The sequence below is a fragment of the Macrobrachium rosenbergii genome, chromosome 45 (assembly GCF_040412425.1).
Source record: "Macrobrachium rosenbergii isolate ZJJX-2024 chromosome 45, ASM4041242v1, whole genome shotgun sequence".
Classification (NCBI taxonomy): Eukaryota; Metazoa; Arthropoda; class Malacostraca; order Decapoda; family Palaemonidae; genus Macrobrachium; species Macrobrachium rosenbergii.
In genome coordinates this window covers 24,236,874-24,258,858 of record NC_089785.1, presented here as the reverse complement: position 1 = coordinate 24,258,858, position 21,985 = coordinate 24,236,874, and the positions used below count along the sequence as shown (strand labels likewise).

General features: G+C 36.2%; 2 long non-coding RNA genes across 2 annotated transcripts; one reads left to right on the top strand and one right to left on the bottom strand.

The window, feature by feature from the left end:
• The first annotated feature begins 3,564 nt into the window (after window positions 1-3,564).
• On the top strand, window positions 3,565-8,687 carry LOC136829798 (uncharacterized). Its single transcript, XR_010850490.1, has 4 exons — window positions 3,565-3,688; window positions 6,167-6,336; window positions 7,483-7,607; window positions 8,202-8,687. It is a non-coding gene; the product is annotated as an uncharacterized lncRNA (long non-coding RNA).
• A 7,732-nt stretch (window positions 8,688-16,419) lies between these two features.
• On the bottom strand, window positions 16,420-20,409 carry LOC136829684 (uncharacterized). Its single transcript, XR_010850446.1, has 4 exons — window positions 19,655-20,409; window positions 19,192-19,458; window positions 18,720-18,845; window positions 16,420-18,297 (listed from the first exon to the last, which is right to left on the bottom strand). It is a non-coding gene; the product is annotated as an uncharacterized lncRNA (long non-coding RNA).
• Window positions 20,410-21,985: the final 1,576 nt, after the last annotated feature.

Sequence of the window (21,985 nt, the reverse complement as noted above, 5' to 3'; positions counted from 1 at the left end):
AATCTTTGTCAATGTGTTTATCACGGTACTCCCTTCTTAAATCATATTATATCACTTTTTTAAACCTATCCTGAGTTTATCAAACGATAAATCTATATAATTCGGAGGCTGTGATTATATATGAAAGTCAATTGCGAAGCTTATAAACCAAATAGGCCTAATAAACCTTTACCCCTATAGGGGCGACGCCTGAAGTCTTGAATTTAGCTGCAGAAATCGATTGATTTTTAGCTTAAAACGTACGATTTTTAATCATTTCTGCCTCTTATAACTATTTAATGGTCTACATCTCGGAAATGCGTCTTTGGAAAATTGATATTAACGATGAAATTCATTGAAATTTCATGAAATCAGTGATATAGAATTATTATTTTAGTTTGCCATTAAATGTAGTAAAGCAGTTTTCTTTGAGGAGCTCTGAAAGAAAACGGACACCTTAAGATTGGGGTGACTTAAAGAGAGTTAATTCTATTGCTGTTAAATCTCTCTCTCTCTCTCTCTCTCTCTCTCTCTCTCTCTCTCTCTCTCTCTCTCTCTCTCTCTCTCTCTCTCTCTCTCTCTCTCTCTCTCTCTCTATAATGCCTCTTTTCCTCTTTCCTCTTTCTGTATAATGCCGCTCTCTCTCTCTCTCTCTCTCTCTCTCTCTCTCTCTCTCTCTCTCTCTCTCTCTCTCTCTGTATAATGCCTCTCTCTCTGCTCTCTCTCTCTCTATAATGCCTCTCTCTCTCTCTCTCTCTCTCTCTCTCTCTCTCTCTCTCTCTCTCTCTCTCTCTCTCTCTCTCTCTCTCTGTATAATGCCTCTCTCTCTCGCTCTCTCTCTCTCTCTGTATAATGCCTCTCTCTCTCTCTCTCTCTCTCTCTCTCTCTCTCTCTCTCTCTCTCTCTCTCTCTCTGTATAATGCCTCTCTCTCTCGCTCTCTCTCTCTCTATAATGCCTCTCTCCCTCTGTATAATGCCTCTCTCTCTCTCTCTCTCTCTCTCTCTCTCTCTCTCTCTCTCTCTCTCTCTCTCTCTCTCTGTATAATGCATAACTTTCGACATATTCAAAACTCCTTCAATTTAAACAGATCGCCATTTACCTTCAGCTTCGCAAATGTCAAATTGCTTCATATACGATTAAATAACTCTCAAAATAGGCTACTTTAACCCATTTTATAACTTTATACTTTAATATTAAAATCTATAACTCATATTTTTATTATATTGTATCTCCATAAATCACTTTATGTGTCGTTCAAAGTTTTGTTTTACAAATTATTTTATCTTTTCAAAAACAAGGAATTGTCTGCCTAGAAGTTTTACCAGAATATATATAACAAAAACCCCTTTAAATTACCTTATTTATGAAAAATAATGCTCTAATTTCCCATAAATGTAAATTATAATGAATATTTATGTAACTATTATTTATTTTATATGGTATTTTTAAGATATTGAGTTTTTAAAATCCGTTTTTAAAAATAATGACTATCTATCTTTCGTAAGACGCTTGTCTAGGCCAAAGCATCGATTACTATTTTACAAAATCATTTTATTTACCAAATATAACTCCATATCAATGCATATTTTATATTTAAAATAAATCATTCTTAATTCATCATATATTTATGAGATTAATAATGACAATAGTAATTTGCCAATTACTATTTTTAAGGTTTTATTAATTGGTTCTTCTGTAACCGACAAATTTTCAAAGATGGCGCCTTTGTAAACGTCAAGCTTTCGCTCTTTAAATGAAAGAAAACTTCGTTCTTGTTTTTTAATGAAAGAAAACTTCATTAAAGTTAGGTTTTCCTATTTTGGTTAACCTTTTATGCTCAATTATGTTTGTGAGCTTTAAATCAGATGCTGCTTTTATCGCTGCTACTATTATTAGGCATATGTTAATACTACTACTGCTATTAGGCCTACTACTAATGCTGCTGGTATTAGTCCTACTGCTATTATGCCTACTACTACTGCTGTTAGTCCTACTACTAATGCTGTCAGGCCTAGTACTACTGCTATTATGCCTGTTACTACTGCTATTAGTCCGACTACTAATGCTACTGCTATTAGGCCTAGTACTACTGTTATGCCTACTACTACTGCTATTAGGCCTGCTATAATGCTACTGCTACCACTGGTATTAGGCCTACTTACTACTGCTATAGTCCTACGACTACTACTACTACAATACTGCTATTAGGACTACAATTACTATTACTTCTGCTGCTGCTGCTACTACTACTAAGCTGCTATTAGGCCTAATACTAATACTGCTATTAGGCCTACTACCAGTGCTGCTATTAGGCCTACTGCTAATACTGCTATTAGTCTTACTACTAATACTTTGAGTTCGTACAAGAGTTACTGATTTAATTGACTGAATATACGACGTCTAGAAGTTTTGATAAGCCTCAAATGAACATTAATATCAGCATAAATCTCTCTCTCTCTCTCTCTCTCTCTCTCTCTCTCTCTCTCTCTCTCTCTCTCTCTCTCTCTCTCGATGTGTTATACATAACATTTAAATACAATTTTGTAGGTTTGTTAAGCAATTTTTATTTTATATTTTAAGAGATTTATGCAATTATCGCCGGTTTCGGACATTCAAGAAGGTACAACAGATTGCTTATGTTTAGAGTCTCCAATATTTTTAAATTTTTACTTATTCTTCGTTTCTATTATGACTTTCCATTACCTTAGGCATTTGTTTGTGTCAGCGAGTGTGTTTGTGAGTTTTTGTGTATGTGTATGTGCGTGTATGTGTCGTGTTAGTAAGATAAGTCAAAATATAGTTCGAACGTCTGATTCCTTTTGGGGGAAAACGTCTCAATATCCTGTGTACGAGAGAAAATGGAGGCAAATACTGTTATTTCATCATTATCAGTATCACCATCATTATTATCATCATCCTTATCATCATCAGAGTTGATATTTAGGGGGCCATTATCGTCCTCACCCGAAATTTGGGTAGGACAGCACCCTAATACTTGTGAGAGGGGCAGTTTATTGCTTTCTCCTATAAATAGTTCTATTTTTTCGCTGTCATATGATGAATGAATATATAGGTAATTGTTATATTCGCATTTGCTTGTTTTTTATGCTTGATTATTTTATTTTGAGGCTTTAAAATAATTTACTTTTGAATGTCCCGCCCTTTTGTTTACCAAAATTGTTTACCAAAACGAATGTTCAAAAAACCAACAAGATTACTAAATTTTTAGATAAATACTTAATAGTATCCTATAGTTTTATCTAAATATTTATTTTAAGGACATGTAAGTTTTATAAATTGGTAATGAGTTTTTTATTGAAGTATATTTTGAAAATGACAATAGATTTTTAATGAAGACAACCCCGATTGACGGAAGTTGCTGTGTATAGATTTAAATATTTCATAGTTCTGTCATTTTTCGCCATAGTTTATTAAATTCCTATTCCAGGCAACTTTCTATACTTTCAATGTTTTTTATACGATGATAAAAAGAGCCGGATTAAAAGGAAATTGGAGAAAGATAAAGGATTATAGATGGAGAAGGTGCGTAAAATAATGCGTGCTTGTACCTCAGGCAACTGTGTCCCCGGCAGAGGTCCTTCAGGGCTTTCAGCTGAGTTTGACAGTTCGTCTCAGTATGTCAATGGAGCCCTGACGAGTAACATATTTTTGTCTTGTTTAATTGAGTGTGATTTTATGTTTTCGTAGGTAATTCACATATTTATTGTTGATATATTTGCACCGCTGCTTAAATCTCAGTATAAATTACTTATTTCTGCTAAATTTAAGCTGTAGAAGTTGTTTTTTTAGCAGAGAAATTATAATTGTGTTAGGCTGTTGCCGGGTTTTGATCAGGTAGGCCATTTTGGTTTTAACCTTTACCTGCACGTTGTACTAAAACTACCCATTATGTCGAGAGAGGTTTTTGAAATTGATTATTTTTTTAATACAAGGGGAGGAGACTGCCGTCTGAACAATAGGTAGAACTATAGAAAATGGTGTATAATAGATAATTGAAAAATCTGCTCAGTTATGTCGAGAAATTTACCCTCATTTTATATTTGTACATTCGATTTAGTAATCTTATTTAAAGTTTTTTTTGGGTGCTATATTAAATTTAACTTTTGCAGAATTCGTGACCTCCAAATTCGAAGGGGCAAGGTGGGATTGGGTATATTGTGTACTGTTATTTTAGGTTGTGTAGTCTATACCATTTATTTGGTGCTCACACATTTTTTAAAGGTTAGGTTAGGTTTTGCAAGACCCGGTAAAAATCCCATGCAAGTTTAGCCTTGCGTGTAAAACATTGCTTGAAGCTTGTGTGTAATGTAACAAGAGGCCTACAGATTCTCTTGATACATTTGAAACGTGTAATTCTAGGTTTTATCCAGGGCATGGGCCTGTTGGTCACTAACAGCTGAAGACAGCTAGCCTGACTCAGAATTGCATAATGTAACCTAACCTAGGATTTGTAATATGCGGTCAAATAATACTGTACATTACAAATCCTAGGTTAGGTTAGACTAGGCCCGTTTTGGTGAGGCTAGCTATTATCCTATCCCATGCTTTGCTGAATAGGCTATGTGTTGGTACAGTAGCACCTTAACATAATTTAGATTCTTGTAAGTAACAAAAACTCTGTTCTTTAGCCTCCACTTGAATATATTTTTTTTCCTGATATATTACAGCAAATGGAATTCCATATAGGCTAGTTCCTAACCTGAGCTCATTTGTATATTTCACGCTTAGCTTTACATTCAATTTCAGAGAGATATTGAAAAGTTTCACATCGAAGATGGCGGTCTAGCAAAGTGAAACGGTCATATGCAGCTGATAGCTAGAGATATCCATTAAGTTGGTGTTACTTATTAGGTAAAAGGCAGTTTTTATATGCAACGGTTTAACATTGATGCTGTTGCTTTTTTATATTAAATCTGTTAGAATTTAACAGTTAATGGGCTGTCCACTAACCCTAGGTTACAAGCTTTGTCAGAAATGTCCAAAAGTGTACTCTTTTGTAACCTTCATGAATATGGAATGTGTAAATAGTGCAGTTACATATATGTCCTGCTTTATACTTTTTTTTAAATAAAGGCCTTGATTTCCAAAGTAGAAAATGGTTACAGAAAATCATGGTGGAATTTGAGCTAGCTTTCATAGGAAGACCAGATTCAGTGCTAACCCACTTCAGTGTATGCTGGCACTGACTTAAGTCTAGGTAACATGCAAGAAGAAAATTATTTTTCTACAACAGAGTATTTTCTGAGTGAAGAGAATGACCTTGAGCTGTATGTTATGATAGAGTACCATCTGAAGGTTTTGAAAAGAGGCCAGGTATCCTATTGGATAAGCCCCTTTTAAACTTATAACATCAATATGTGTATCAGGTATCAAGTCTAAGGCATTTCCGTCTATACCATGATTGTTTCATATTGGTTAGGTGTTGAAATTATAACTATGATTTTTACATGTCATATTATCATGGATGCTTCTGTAAAGTACAATATGTCATATATTTGGGATGTACCCCAGAATATAACTCTAATTATGTCTACTAGAAGGTTAGTTTGTAAAATTCTGTTTTTGTTTAGTTGTGGCCACTCTGGTGGACATTAATTTTGTAGTGCATCATGAGGTAACTTTTAAAGGAATCTACTATGAATGCCAATGCATTTAGTTTGTTTTCAATGTGAAATGATGTTTTCAAGAAATAGCAGCTTCACAAAATATTAATTGCTTTGGAATTAAAAGCAATTGCAGATGTCAATTGTTTTTTTTTTTTTCTGATCGTAGTTTTTTGTGATTTTGAAGAATTTGACATTTTACCTTCCCAAATTATTGTTAAACCCATTGCAAACTCAAACATTTTATATCTTTCCTCCTTTAATGACTGGTCAGCTTTTAACAAGTGCACCATTAGGGTTAAATAAGGGATATCTTAACTAGGACTGTCCATTCCCTTTAGGGATATTACAATAGACAACAAAATAAGTTAATGTAATCAAAATCCCCCTCCAGTCTGGTAGGCTGTGACACCCTACCCTAGAGGGAAGGTTAGGTTAGCAGACATCCCTCTTGTTTATCTGATTTGCATGCCCGAGCAGTATTTGGTACTTATATTATTTTACAGATACCTGTAATAGCCATTTATTATTTTGTATATAATAGCCATTTATTATTTTGCAGACAGTGGCCCACAATGCTGCTGAGAAGTTAGCAACTCAAGAGAAAAATTCTGGTGATTTTAGTCACGCAGTCAGCTTTCCCAAGTATCTATCCAACCACCTCACCTATGCATTTTGAGCAAATGGAACGTCTTCGATGATACGTCAAGTGGTTTCTTCAGCGATATGAATGTAAGTGTGACAGTAGTTCATGTCACCATTGATTTTCAAACAGTACGCCATATGTTTACATTTGCTGTGTTAAAAGCAGTTCTGGGTTAAGGTTTTAAAGGTACCAGGACTAGCAATGTGGAGGAAGGCCCAAAGAGGTTTTAACCTAATTTGTAATTTAAAGGCTTGACAAAATCAATGCTCACTCTCTTGGCCTTTAGCAAAAACTCAAATTTTGTCATATTCAATGGTCTCTTTTACTCTGTCACAATAAATAATAGCTGTTAGTAATGGTTATAGCACATAGAGGCAAGCAGCCAGACTCCAATTTTGGTCGCCGTAGAAACTTTCGGCACAAAAATCCAAGATGGTCACCTATAGTTACCAAGTCAGATCCGATTAGTTTCATACTTATCCCTGGAAAACTGACATTGCTGAAAATATGAAAATATAGCTCTTTCCCGGTACCCTAATATAGCGACAGCATTTAGTTGTCAGGTAACGACATATAGATTTGAGGGCTAAAGGCTGCACCTACATTTTTCCAATGCTTAACCTACCCTTGGTTAAACACAACACAATTTCGCTCGATGTGTATTTTGTGTGCAAATCTCAATGATGTAGGTCTTCGGCTGCGCCCTTTCTACATGTTACTGGGTCTTCCTACTGGTAGTCACACAGTACAGTACTTGGTCAGAACACATTCTGACCATCTACTTGTTTCCCATTATTGGAAGTTTATTCTCTAGCCATTAAATTAGCATATTGTAGTCAGACTGTATCAGTGTCCGATTTTTCCTCAAGTGGCCTTGTATCTGACCTAATATACAACCACATTTATGTACACTTGAAGTTGCTGCAAAGGTTTTACTGTAATCTCATTTGTTTAATGAAGTCAGTCTTAACTAACATGCTGTAAATGAAGGGTGCTAACAAACACCAAGTTTTAATCTCATATTTATCGACACCCAATAGCAGTATTAAAAGAAAAAACTCAAAACAACAAAATCCTTCTCCTCAACATTTCATAAATCTTTAATGTTCTTGATAAAAGCCCAGGAAATTTTACTATCTTACATGTATGTCCTAGGTATTCAGGCATAGTAAGTTGTTGATTTAGTTGAGCTGTTACAATAAAAGCAATTAATAATGTTTCTTTATTTGCAGCTAGAAAGCTAAAAATACACTAGAGTCCCTGGAAACTGCTGTTGTCTACTGTAGTTCAGTTGTCAATGACGAAGCTGAACCACCTCGGATCACTTGACTGACGATTTAGGAAAATGTGTAAGAAGGTAAATATTATGGAGGTTATAGTGCTTTCATTATGATAATTAGGTTGTCATATAATTTTTACTTGGACACTGTTCATGAAAGGAAATCAGTGCTAGTTAAGGGCTTTGCAGAGTGGCACTGGTTTTTTTGTCTGTTGAGTTTTGATGTTAATAGTGCCACCAAAATCGTGTTTTAACTGTTAGTTGGAGCTTTGTTGCATTATCAACTCTGGAAAAATTAACATGCTAGGCCAAACGTGGTTATAATTCGTGTCACTGTGCTTTAAATTTTGCATTGTACGACATCAGTTCTGACACAATTCACCACCGAATTTTATTAAAAGATGCTGTGGCTAATTCAAGTGTTGCTTTGTTTTAAACTTTGCATTTTATGACATCAGTTTTGCCACAGCTCACCAAAATTTAATAAAAAGGTTACTTTGTTTTAAACTTTGCATTTTATGACATCAGTTTTGCCACAGCTCACCAAAATTTTATTAAACAGTTACTTTGTTTTAAACTTTGTATCTTATGATTTTAGTTTTGCCACAATATGCTTTTTATGAAATTAGCTTTTGCACTACCAATATTTACTGTATCCATTTCACTTTTCAGGTGACCACTGCAAGTCAACATTGCAGTAGAATATTGAAACATTATAATCCCCATACGAGTTTTCGCTGCCGCCTCCAAATTAGTCAACTTACATCATGACAACTTGAGTGTATATATGAAAGAAAGGTGATGCTATCTGCGAGGACTGGGGTTGAACTGCGCTATTTACTCTGCCATTGAAGTTCTGACAAGGCTTCTGTAAAAAATATTTTGCAAGGAATCCGGAGAATGTCATAAAAATAGGACAACCACATAATGTGATTTTTTGTTACTACTAGTATAGTCCTGTATAGTTTACAGATTGTACAGATAATAAGCCGATTGGTTCCTCACTTCATTTAGTTCTTATGATTGTGTAGTTTTTTATTGATTATAATGCATGTATATTTTCAATAAGGCTGTAGTGATGATGAACAAATTTTATAAGCATAAGTCCTTGAACATTCTATTTCCCAAAATACAGAAATTTACAGTTAAATAAGAAAACATTTTTTTTAACTCCATAACAAAGTACTTTAGTGTCCCCCCACAAAAAAGGGGCTGCCCTTATAGGATTGAGTTGCCAGGCTAACCGGTTTAGTTTCTCCCTGCTGTCCTCCTACCAAAGACCAGATAAAGTCACAAACGGTCCTCGGGTAACGCCCATGACAAGTACGAGGTTGTGTTTCTTCTCTTCATGAAGGAATGGTACTGTGTGGTAGGCAACTACTGTATTTGGTCACTGAAAGCCATTTGTGTCACTTGGGCAACTTTCAGTTTGTCAACATTCTGGAGTAGATATGAAAAAGCTCGTAATCTGATGGTAACTGTAGCCTAAGTTTTCTGATGAGTGTTTTTGTCCTATTGGCAGACATTACTTTGTACAAAACAGAACCAAAGTTCACAAAAGTTTTTTGAAAACGTACAGAAACAGGTAGCCTTGAACACTCAAAACCTAATAAAACTTTGACCCCAGTTGTAACTTAACTAAACTAACAGTCAATTTAACAGTGCCAATTGGCCAACTTGAAGCAAGTTACCTTGTTAAGCCACCAGATGAAATAACACTTGAAATTAATATTTTTTTAAAAACCTGTTAAACAAGGACATCTTTGGCACTGCAATTTCATAATCCCTTGAGTTTATGCGGTCAAAATTACTTCCTACTAACATTCTGACATGAGAGTACTCTGTAAAGTGTTGGACTTGAGACAAGTACTTGGGTAAGCTGTCATTGAGTTTGAAAAACTTCCTTTCTACAAGACATTTCACAGAGGAAGGGCAGGTTTGTTGTGTATCTAAACTCCATAATGCATTGCATAACCTACAAGCTAAGTCCACTTATGATAACATGAGCCTAAAGAATATGCAAGACTCGACCATAGCTCTTTCACATTACTTCAAGAATGACAATACTTCAATAAGCACAATACCTTCAACTATCACAATACCTTCAACTATAAGGATGTCATATTCACCAGAGACAATGTCATAAATGCTTCTTCACTCTCAGGCAAACCTTTCTTTGTATTTACAACTAAAGTGCTGTGATTACCATCGAAGTACTTCCCTAAATTTTAAGCCGAGTTCTTTCTTTTGTTTGCTCTGAATACGAACATTATCAACATTTGCTTAATTAAATCAAGAATTATGGAACAGAGTATTGCTTTACGTGGTCTTCTGTGGTACCTGACCTGAAATCTGCCTATATCATCACATCAGTAAGAAAACTATTAAGCCACTTGAATGGGAATCAGTTGTCATTAACTTTCAGACCTGTTTTATTTACGTTTAAGTCCCACGTCCACCATGACCAGGGGTCCTTATTTCAAGTACTGTACAATTTATTACGCCAGGCTGCTACAGCTTCCTAAAAAGCAGCAAAACTAAAATTACGTCCCATAAGACTCCTGTCATTCAATGCCATTTGTCTGGGTGCTAATCCAACATCTCGGTTAACAAGGTGCCCAACTGGGCGCTGGAGCCTCACCCTACACTAACGAGATAACATGGGCAGCATACCCAGCAAGGAGAGACTGAAAAACATTATCAGTACAAGATTACTCTGTGTACCAACAAGAAATGTGACCCAGTTCCTCTAACAAATATTTTTAAGGACACAACTAACCTGCATGTAACAAAATCACAACTTTACAACCAAAACAAAACTTTTACCAACACTCAAGAACAAGCTACTGTGATAAAGCAACGCATGCAGTGCTTTCAGTAATAAGAAGTTCAAGAACACGTACTCATAACCACATGCAAGGACATTAAGAATCATAAGTTTTCCATTCAACCTGCATACCACAATGAGGCAACCTTTTATTCAACATACTTCAAATAAAATCTAGCCCCTTTCAGCTTCTCAGAAGTTAAGAACTTCATTTTTGCACGATGCTGCAACTGTCTGTTCACACACACACACACACACACACAAAAACCACAAGTTGCAATGCAATGGGCCCTTAATAAGGTTGACAGAAGATACACCAAGCTAGGCTTTAAAATCAATGTGCCAAATTCATACCAATCTGAACTGACCACCCCACCAAACAACATCCATATTATAGAGCCTTCACAGAAGGATAATATAAAAGTCTACACTCAGAGTAAAAATGAATCCCAGTTCAACATGGAGGAAGAGATTACAAAGCCTCAAAAGACAAATTAACGTTTTTCTGTGCCAAACATCACTCGACAAGAAAGACGCAGTGTATGGAAGAGTTTCCATGAAAGGTAAATTCAGTCATAGGTTGAATACCCAGCCCTATTTCTAACCAGCCAAACTAGCACACAAGCAGCCCATGAGGACGTCAAGACAATCACCTGAGCATCAATGGGGCCAGGCTACCCTTGCAACAGGCAGGTACCAACCTAAATAGCCTGGCTCAAGGAATAAGCATCACAAGTACAGTACAGTATACTAATAATGAGTCAATTTCTGATGGTGAACACCTAAAGAGAAAAAGGGTTGGACTGAAATCTACCCCAACTTTCATACCTACAGACAAACCTCACCACTAATACGAACAGGATGGGAATAACTCCTGTACCAGTCAACTGTACCAAACACACAGCGAGCAGGAACTAGAGGTTCCTCGTGTGGACGTATGCAACAGCACAAGAAACTCTCAACCAAACGCTACACAAGTGTATCAGCTGATCAGTCGATAAAAACTGCGAGGGGAATGGACAGTGGAAAAAATCCACAATCCTTTTAAAGGATAACTGAAGCAATTACGAAATCCCATGATAAAAGACAGTATACAATAATTACCATACAGTACATACTGCACAAGGAATTCCAGCTAACACCCAAACAGAGGATGTGACCATAAACTGGATTATAAGCCACACTGGAAGTCAAGGACATTAGGAGACTAACCTCGTAACCAAAATTATGCTCGGCTGTGCAGTAGCCATCATCAAAATCCAAATTGTTACATACTGAAGACAAAGTAGCATTCTACCAACAACATTTTAGCACTGACACATACAAGCCAAAAACTCTTTAACCAAACTAACAGCAAGGTACTTCAGACAGGCTACCACTGGGCTATCCGCTGTTGGGAAATTAATAACACTGAGCGAAGGACCTACACACACACACACACTGAATAAATCTCATGTAGATGTATATTCATGCATAACAAGATATCTACTGATAACTAACCAAAACACTGATGCCATAAACTGCATAAAATATTCTTAAAAGGTAGGCAGACTCCACCCTACTAATGACTGTCAATAAAAATTGCAAGAGCAACTGACAGAGGCAAAAATCAACACTCATTTTAACAGATAATTCAAGCGATTACAGCACCCATACCAAAGAGAAAGCATACAATAATTGCCTTACAGTACATACATTGAATTGCCAAGCAGCACCAAAAGAGAGGTAGTGACCAAAAACTGGAGTACTGTAAGCAACACTGGAAGTCAAGAGTATAGAAAAGTAATCTCATGACCAAAAGTTTGCTTAGCTGTGTGGCAGCCAACACCAAAGTCCAAGCTATTACAAACTGGACCAAAAGAGAGAGAGAGAGAGAGAGAGAAACTCATGACTATGGCTCTTTACTTGATGTCTGAAGACAAAGACCACATGCCTCAGGTATAGCCCAAAAAGATGATTTCATTTGGGAAATCCCAGACCAAACTGAAGGATGACTGATCAAGTATTGTATGCAATTAAAACTGAATAAATTAACCTGACAAGAAAATGTCAACGTACAATATACTGCACGTGGCATTCAACTGACTGGACAATGGGATAAACAACTCAACATTACTTCTCAAGGGGAGACAAAACAAAACAGCGTATCTTTTTTCCGCAAAATTATGATATATCTCTTGAATAGAGAAATTAAAAACCTTAGAAAACATATACGATGAAAATCAAGTTTACAATAAGAGGTAACAATTAAGACATCAAATCAGCTAAATCTTGAATCATAATTTTCATTTAGTATATGAGACTATAAAGCCTGAAGTATATCATACTACCCTGAAAATTAGATGGAATCTAAGCAAGGTGCTCAAGACAGCAATCTGATAAGTTGCACCTACAGAAAAGATATCAAGTAAAACAAGTATTGATAAGCCAGTTTTTAAATCAATAACATATATGATCAGCAAAATGAGAGCTTCCAAAAAATTGGAACAGGATCCACACACCAGGCCCCCTAAGCCTAGGAGTTATGTCCAACAAGGACCTGGAGAGCCTGTAATGAGAGAAAGGGAACCCAACAACAGTATTTTGATTTAAGTGACCTTAAAGACCTGTGATAATGGAAATGACAAATACTTTAGAACTGCCATTGAGGAATGGAACCACATTTACAAATGTATAGTAGAAATCCTTTGTACAGGACTGACTAAAACCCACAACAGGTTTACAGATGCAAGGACGAGGTAAATTCTTAAAACCAGTGAGACGGAAATCTTTAAAATCCACATTTTGAAAAGGCTTGAGAATACAAGAACTCTACAAACACTTCATACCAAGACAAACAACAAATCCCAAGTGATTTTTGGGAAGCACAAACTCGACCAGGGAATGAGAAATACTGAATGAGTTTCTGAGACTCTGAAGTTGCAAGCCACTTGTATATTCTGGGGAAGACAAAGAGTAAATTAAGTTGAAAAATTTCCTCAGATGAGAAGTTAAACTTTCTGGGGCAAAGCAAAGAGAAAACTGATTCAAAAGCTTAGTTGTCTCAAGAGACACGAAAGTTTATAATGGCTGAGGCAAACAGGAAAACTCATCAAACAAAAGAACATCAAGGAAAATTCCACTGCCAACATATAACACAAAAGAAATAATTCTAAAAGCAACCTTTTGACAATATACTGCAATTTGGGCTGTGATTGTGTCTTTAACCAACACTAAGATACCACAATACCACCAATGAATATCCCCAGGATTGCTCGAAGAAACTTCGATTAACGCTATGCTTTGAGAGCAATATCAGTTACCTTTCGTAGTCTTAATCAAGGTCCACAATTTCAACCAAAATACCAAGTCTACTTTGAAATACTTTGCTAACAGGTTAAGCCTAATTTGCCATTAGAGATTACCAGCTCAGAAAACAAACAATTCCTGTCATTTCATAAGGAAAAATATCTCATGGTCTGATGGTTTACCTAAAGGTACATCTAAATCAGTTTAGCAAAGCCCATCAGTTTGCTTTCTCAATGCTAAACATCTTGTAAACACCACATTCAGTGTAATGTATATGCCTTTTAATATTGCAAGGTCTATAATGAGTGAGATACCAAACTCCTGAACCTTCTTTTACTCAAACCTCCCATCTAGCCCCTTGTTTTGATAAACCCAAAGATCAGGTTTACACTACCATTCAAAAGATAATCTCTAACAAGGAATCTATCCGTCAAAACATGATCTTTCTATAACTGGTACTTAGATGAAAATTATAAAGCACACATAGACATGCACAACATCAATGTGAAGATTTATAAAGGTAAAATCAATTCTAAAGCTTTAGCCTAGTCTACCTGACTGATGGTTGTCAATAAAAAAAAAATGATTTAAATCCTTATCATTCATAACTTCTACCTCATAATGGTGCCCCGGCAACTTCCACAAGTAATCCCATATTTGTGCTGATTCTTCTGTCTAAATCACAGGTTATCAAAGCTAATTTTTACAGTCTAATGCAGTTTACTTTCCAGTCAACCCAACAAGAGGTAAGAATTTTAACCTGCTGGTATGGTTACACTGTCTTTTATAGCTAAACAATGACTGAACTTACCCAAAAGCAAGGTATTGAAAAGGCTACTGCAAGAATCTAAGGATAAAAATGTCAATAATAAAATATAATCACTAACAAAATTAAATCCCTGGGGAAATCCTACTCAGTATGGGTGAAAACAGGACCACTGCAACTTTAACTGTAGGGAAACTTACATAAAGTTTGTTTCATCTACCAAGTTATTACAAAAATCTTTCAACTGACTAATGCCCTCTGCAGTAATAAAAGAATATACATTTAAAACCAGCTGGATGTATCAAGTGAATCCAAAGGTTTACACTCAAGCAACAAATGTGCTCTGTAATCTTAGCATAAATATGCACTGCTATGCTGGCAAGATTCCAAAGCACACTTTATCCTCACCAAGAAAACACCTGTTAACATGAATAATCTGAACACCACAAAAAAGTAACAAGAAATCACTGATAAGTCCAAGTCTCACAGATGATAGAGGCCATCAGCTAAAACAAATGACACATTCACTTCACCTAATCATCAGAGCTACATCTGAATGCAATATGACATTTAAAATGCACCACCTTGAACAAAGAGCTACGGTAAGACCAGCATACATGACAAGGAACTAGTATGTTCAATTCCTGTCACCTACTTGACTGAATAACGAATTGAATCAACGGCCAAAACACTTGGCTGATTAAAACTTCCATGAACACAAATAAAACTTAATGTTATACAAAACAACAATGGCATCTCAAGATCTCATCAAGAATTTAACAGTTTTTTGATGAGAATTAATTTCTGCACACTATCAGAAGTGGGGAAATCTACTTCCATTCCAAACTGTGAACTCTGACTTCAACTAGAGACTCACATGAATCACCTCACAATATTATTTGTCATTCACCTCACCTTGTCGACACATCAGACATACATACTGATGCTGTTTCCCCACTAGAAAGTTTGAAGAGCCTGGAATTATAAAAATAAAGTACACAAAACTCCTCCATAACCATTTGTGGGACACGTTACAAACATAAACTAAAAAGGTCCTATAGGTGATGATTCTCAAATTCACATTCTTATGGTTTTTCAGTTTTTCTTCAAATGCAATGATATGAAAATACATTTCAGGTCAAATGCTATGCAACCACAAAGAGCAATGCTGTATCCTTAACTCTGTGGGTAAAATTAAGCATACACTGGAAACTGTTCATATTCAGATCAATTAAAAGAATGTATAAGTCTGCAGAAAAACATGGAAATGTTTCGCTGGTAACCAATCCACTTGTGTAACATACAAAGAGAATTTTGCTTCACAATGAAGGTACTTTTCAAGACATGTATTTTGGCAAGCAAAGCGTCCTCACAGCAAAAAGAATTCTGCTAATCCAAGTATTATGCACTCAATGAAAAATGAAAGCTCTATGGCTAGTTACAATGCTTTCAGGAGAATCTGTTATCATAAGCACTGATCTTAGCATTAAGGCTATGGAATGTAATATTGAACTTAAGATACACAGCATAACTACTCAACCTTTTATGAAATATCTGACTGAAAGAAGAGTCTTTAAGCTCAACATCTGTTACCCAAAAGCTGGTCTTAAACACAACATTTTCCTGGTACTCTTATGTTTACCAACAATGTTAGTTTGGAAGAAATTTTTGACTGCCTAAATTTTTTAAGAATTATACACTGCAGTTCCTAAGATGGTCTTAAACCAAGTTTTCAAAAATTCTTAATTTCAGATTTACTTCCTCATGAGTCAACTATACAAGATAACTTTGCTCCAAGTTACCCAAGTGGAACTGAAAAAATTTGACTGTTCATTTAAGTTACAGCTGAGACTCAAAATTCCTCTCAAGTTCAGTGTTCAAGATTATCACTATTTCTGTGACATTCCAAAAAACCTTTGAGAATCTAGATTCTGCTATGTAAAAATAACTACCAATAAGATAAAAACCTCAACACCACTGTCTCAGGCTATAATTACTGTCAGACTGAGTTACAAAGCTCTTTTCATACCTATTTCAGCAATTATTAACCAACTGGAATTGTCCAAGTGATAGAAAATGGCTTCAAGTAACCAAATACAGTTGTCATGTACCACACCATTCCTTCCTGAAGTGAAGAAACTCACAGCCTCATACTTGTCATGGGAATTACCCCGAGATCATTTCTGGCTCGTAAAAGGCCTCTGGTAATAGGACAGCAGGGATGAACTCACTGGCGCCAAGCAATCAAGTCCTCTAAAGCCAGCCCCTTGGGATGTGGGCACAGGCCTTTATTTCAATCTTTCCAGTTTTACAACTACACCTGGAAGAGAACTTCGTCTTAAGATTCAATACAATACTGATTTCACAATTGACAACATGTTTTCCCCTTGACATAGGCCTGAGATCTTGTTTAACCAAGTATAAAAATGGTGAAATATTAAGTTTCTGAAAAGATACCACAGTTACAAAAGCAATAACCTTTCTTAACTAGTTCTTTAGCTTTGAAGTAATGAGAACACCTCCTATTACTCAAGATGTTTGTGGCAAAATACAATTCTACTGTCTTTTTTTAACACTCCATTGCAACAGTCGTCTGCACAGATGACCTGCATTCAACTTCAGAACACTGTTTCTCTGACTAAACCTTATAAGCCATACCTCACACCATATCACCTGAATTTGTACCTAAACAATTACATATTATTATTATTATTAATGATGCCCTACCACAAAGGTTTTCTGCAAGTTCCCCTCAACCGCTAACTAAACTGCTTTGCTTTCCGCATTTTACTTTGATCTCTTCCCACTCAGCTATCCAACTTCTTTAACATAACCCTGCAGCAATGTTCATCTCCCAGTCAGGAAAAAAATACCTCAGGTGAATCCTAAAGTAGCCTACATGTGAGACTCAATGATCTGGATTAACCATTTGATAATGGGAGCTGTAACTTCGTTGCTATTGACAGTAATTCTTCTAGATACAAAAAAATAATCTTTTTGTTCCTGAACATTGTTACAATATTCCACACTAATGTGATTTTACTTGACTAAAGGGGCAGGTTTTCCCTGCAAATTTTTCATAGATGATGAGAAGGTTCTCATCAAAGTTACAACAGGAAATAATGGAACACATTCAGGCTTATGTCAAGAGAAATTGACTCTAAATTAAAAAGTTCTCTTTAACAACATAGCATATATACAATGGACAAATAACTTCAAAGATGTACCTTATTGCTGGAGTGGCCAAATTTATGTACAGTAATGCTAAGAGGCTTTATCTTGGTACAAACCGTCACAAGTATATCTACAATTTCATATATACAAAATAAATTTCATATTTAAATTGGAGAGAGGCCTGTGGTAACTTAAACTGTTTCCTCTAGTTTAAAGGGTGCAAACAGTTAGCTCTTAACCTACTTACATCTTACAAAATATCATTCTCTCTTAAAGCAAACCATATGAGAAATTACTGTAAACTGACAAGATTCTGAACAATTTTCCATACATTACATCAACTGTATCACTGTACCATACTCATTCAGATCTTAAATATACATTTCTCTCAATAAAAATATCTAATGCATTTAAACACACAAACAAAACTAGGGATTCTTCTCCTACATTAAGAAAGATTCAAGAAAAAGCTTCTTGATGCAAAAAATTACTTCAGAGGTGGACGCCACATAAGGTAGACAGTGAATGAAGGACTAGGCAAGGTCCTGGTATCCTGACAGTCATTATACATAATACTGTGATAAAAACATGTATTCAAACATGCACACAACAAAAATAAACCAATGATACAACTGAAGCTGAGGACTTCTGAGCAGCCGAAGGAAATATCGAACTTCAATCGATGACTGGTGATTCCACACAAAATGCCAGGCCTGTAAAAGAAAACTGCAATTAGTTTAGGGAGCCATTAGAAAGTGAGTAGCTGCCGCATGACTGAAATGGGAGATAGCTCAACTACTGGTAGAGAAAACTGTCCCATTTGTTGAGAGAGCAAAGAGTTTCCATTGGTATATGAGGCCTGTACTGCTCACACAAAACAAATACAGCAATGTCAAGAAAATCAAGATTTTTAAAAGGTATGATCACAAAACGTTAGGATTCAAGTGAAGTGGAAGTATCATATCTCCAATTAGGAATTAGCGAAGTGATATGGTGTGCAAAGAACCCATAGCAGAAGGCATAGGAGAGAACTCATTTCACATCTAACCAACCATGAAAAACTGTAGTAAAAAAAGTTTATAACGATAAAAGTTGCACACACTTGAATATAACACTGCACTTAATTAAAACTCACTTCAATATTGGTGGTGCTAGTCCAGTAAGATGCCCTCCTGTTCCAAAGTTCTTCCTGGTCTGCTCAGACTTTTGGTCACTACACCTTGAATCACTGTTTTGTGTAAAGACCTCCACTTGGATACCTCTGGGGATGTTGGTGGTTAATTAACTTATACAAACAATGCATCTGGTTTCTGTAACTTATTCAGATCAGCTAAAAGACAAGTTGAAACAAAAAGATGACTGAAATTACAGTACAGCATAGTACTACGTAGATCTTAAGATGAGTAGCGTTTGATTCAAACAATAAATAGATTACAAGCAACTCTATAAATATCAACACTGTAAAGAACCAATTGAATAAGAAATCAAAACTGATTAAAAGCGTCTTTCACTAAGCCATAAATTGTATAGATGAGAAGTATTCTTAGTCAGAAAACAGGTCGTTATGTGCCAAAAATACACAGAAAATGTAGGTGTACAATGCTCACCGTAAACAATCCCCTTAGTAAATTGTTAACTGTTCTGCATGCCCATGGCATAACATCTATGTAAGTTGAATTGGCCATTCTTGAAGTAGACTCAAGATTTGTATAATATACTGGTTGCTGTAACTTCCAATCCTGTTTCTACAAGGAATGCCCTCCTCACGTACATCTAACTTGCTGATAATGATGTTTACTCGGAAATTAGCCAGGCAACAATTTTGACGACATAAATATTTCTTCAAAGTTCCTCAATCTACCTCCAACTCACATCTGAAGAAAGGAAATTTTAATTGTAACTAACACTATTCAAGGTACATTACTATTATTGTGTTCTTGATTATTACTGTTGCTGGGACCAATAACATGCTGCAATAATCTACACTACTGGTCTTATATGGCATCAAATGTTTAGAAAAAATAAGATATATAGTATAAGACAAATTGAAAGGCTGTGTACAACACCCACCTTTAGAAACTGGGTCTTTTAAAGAGCTAACTGTTTTGCACGTTTCTGGAGTTAGATCTATCCTGGTCAATTCAGTCGTTCTTGAAGCGTTCTCCAGCTCCGCACACCTAATTCCTTTGGTCTCAAATCTTGTTCCTGCAGCGACAGTCTCCCTCAGAGGTGTGTCTTGCTAGTAACAAAGTCTACTTTATTCAGCAATTAGGGAGACATTTCTACAGACCCACACATACTTGTTCAGAGCATTTATTCATTATACATGCAACTCACTGAAAACTTGGCTGTTGTCACTCCTGTTTTTGTTCATCATCCATTTTCTCAACTACATCCAACCCATTGTTGATTTTTTCATCTTGCAACAATTACTCGGACAGGGGAGATTTGCAGAGCTGAGTAAAGGTAATGTCAAACTTTACCGACAGCCTAACTGACCAGAATTAGTGTTGGTCTGATCAGTTGGACTCTTTATCAACTTTGCAAAGCTGCTCTATTAAGCTCTAAGTTGTTGCTGAAGTTGCAAGAGTAAAAACTTCACCTACAAAGGATATTTTGTAGTTGAGAAAATAGCTGATGAACAAATACAGAAGCATTTATAATCGAGTCTTCTGAGAGTCGCAAACGTACTGTGCAAATGATCTGAACATATGTTTGCATGTCTACAGATATATTCCCCTAAGTGCTCAGTTAAAGTACACATCTCATGCAGATCTAAAGAACAGCAAGGAATGTTATTTTCCTCCTGATCTTGTTTGGTGAAACCTGAATGAAAAGGGAAAGAAATATTGATACTTGAAACTCAGGACTGGCTTGCTGAGTAACAGCGACATCAATGCTACTTATTCTTGCATTACTCAAAACAAACCATTTCCAAATTACAATACAGAAGTACATGCATTCAGTAAGTATTAGATAAGCAAATCACTGCAGAGCAGTAAATTTCAATAAAAAATAAAGTGAATATGTAAAAATATCAGTATTTAAAACTACAGCTGATCTGTTATCTTAATAAACCTAGCATACACTACATTATTCATCAACGTGTAGCCTACTATAGGCCTGATCAGACAGAATGTCTATAACAACTGCCGCAGGCTTGTTTATAAAATCTTATGTTACACTTGAATGTACATATTACAAGTAATTGTTCAATCTGAAATCAAATTTGGAATTTCAAGTAGTAGTTATATTGCTAAACTTACTATAATTTCTAACCTTCATTTAAATCGTCACTCACTTACGAGGTTCTTCACTCCACAAGGTCTTGCGTCCTCGAAGCCACAATAAATATAAAAATTAAATATAAGCTTCAAAATATTATTATGACAAAATGATTGTATGCGCTTGAATAAGCCTTCAGCTATGTCAGGTTAGGCTGTACTGAGTTGGCGTGCTAGCCTACCATATATATTTCAATTAGTAATGTAACAAACTCGGCAAAATTTAAAATGTGAACGCTGTTTAAATCAAGAATATCAAAACCCATTCTTAGCTTAAAGTAGTTATACAAAGGGAGTAAAAGTCGAGGCGAGCCGTTCGATCAAGGATTATATACACCCCCGGGGGCAGCGGCACTTCAGTTGTACCCAACAAATGAGCCGGGCAGTACGCAGGGTAGGGAGACTTGGGTAGGCATTGGTAATTTGAACCTATGGTAATTCTAAGCCGGCTGTCCGCGGTGAGCTAGACTATGGCAATTGACGTTTTCCTATGTTATTTTACTTCCTTAAGAGGAATTTAAAGTAATATTTTGTCGGCCGGCTGTAACTAAGCTGTCATTGACCTTTGAAGACTACACGACTTGTATTACCTAACGTGGGGTAGGTCTAAGCCGGCATTCCGCGGCAAGCCCCCCCCACCTCCATAGCTAATACGGCAAAATTGTAACCAGTAAACCCCCCTAAAAATACCAACCTAACGTACCCTAGAGGTGTTTACTGGTTACAATTTTGCCGTATTAGTTATGGAGGGGAGGTGGGGGGGCTGGTCGCAGAATGCCGGCTTAGACCTACCCCGCGTTAGGTACTTAAGTCGTGTAGTCTTCAAAGGTCAATTACGGTATATTTACAGCCGGCCGACAAAATATGACTTTAAATTCTTGTAAAGCAAGTAAAATAACATAGAAAAACGCCAATTGCCACAGTCTAGCTCACCGCGGACAGCCGGCTTAGAATTACCGAACCTATTACAACGAAGGGGTAGCCTAGGCTAGTTTATATACTTGAGGACAAGGGGTAGGGAGCCTCTGGCCAGGTTAGGACACGGCACCCAAAGTCAAACTGGAAAGGTTAGGTCAGGGCATGATGCCCTATGATAGGTTAGGTTAAGAATGGCTTA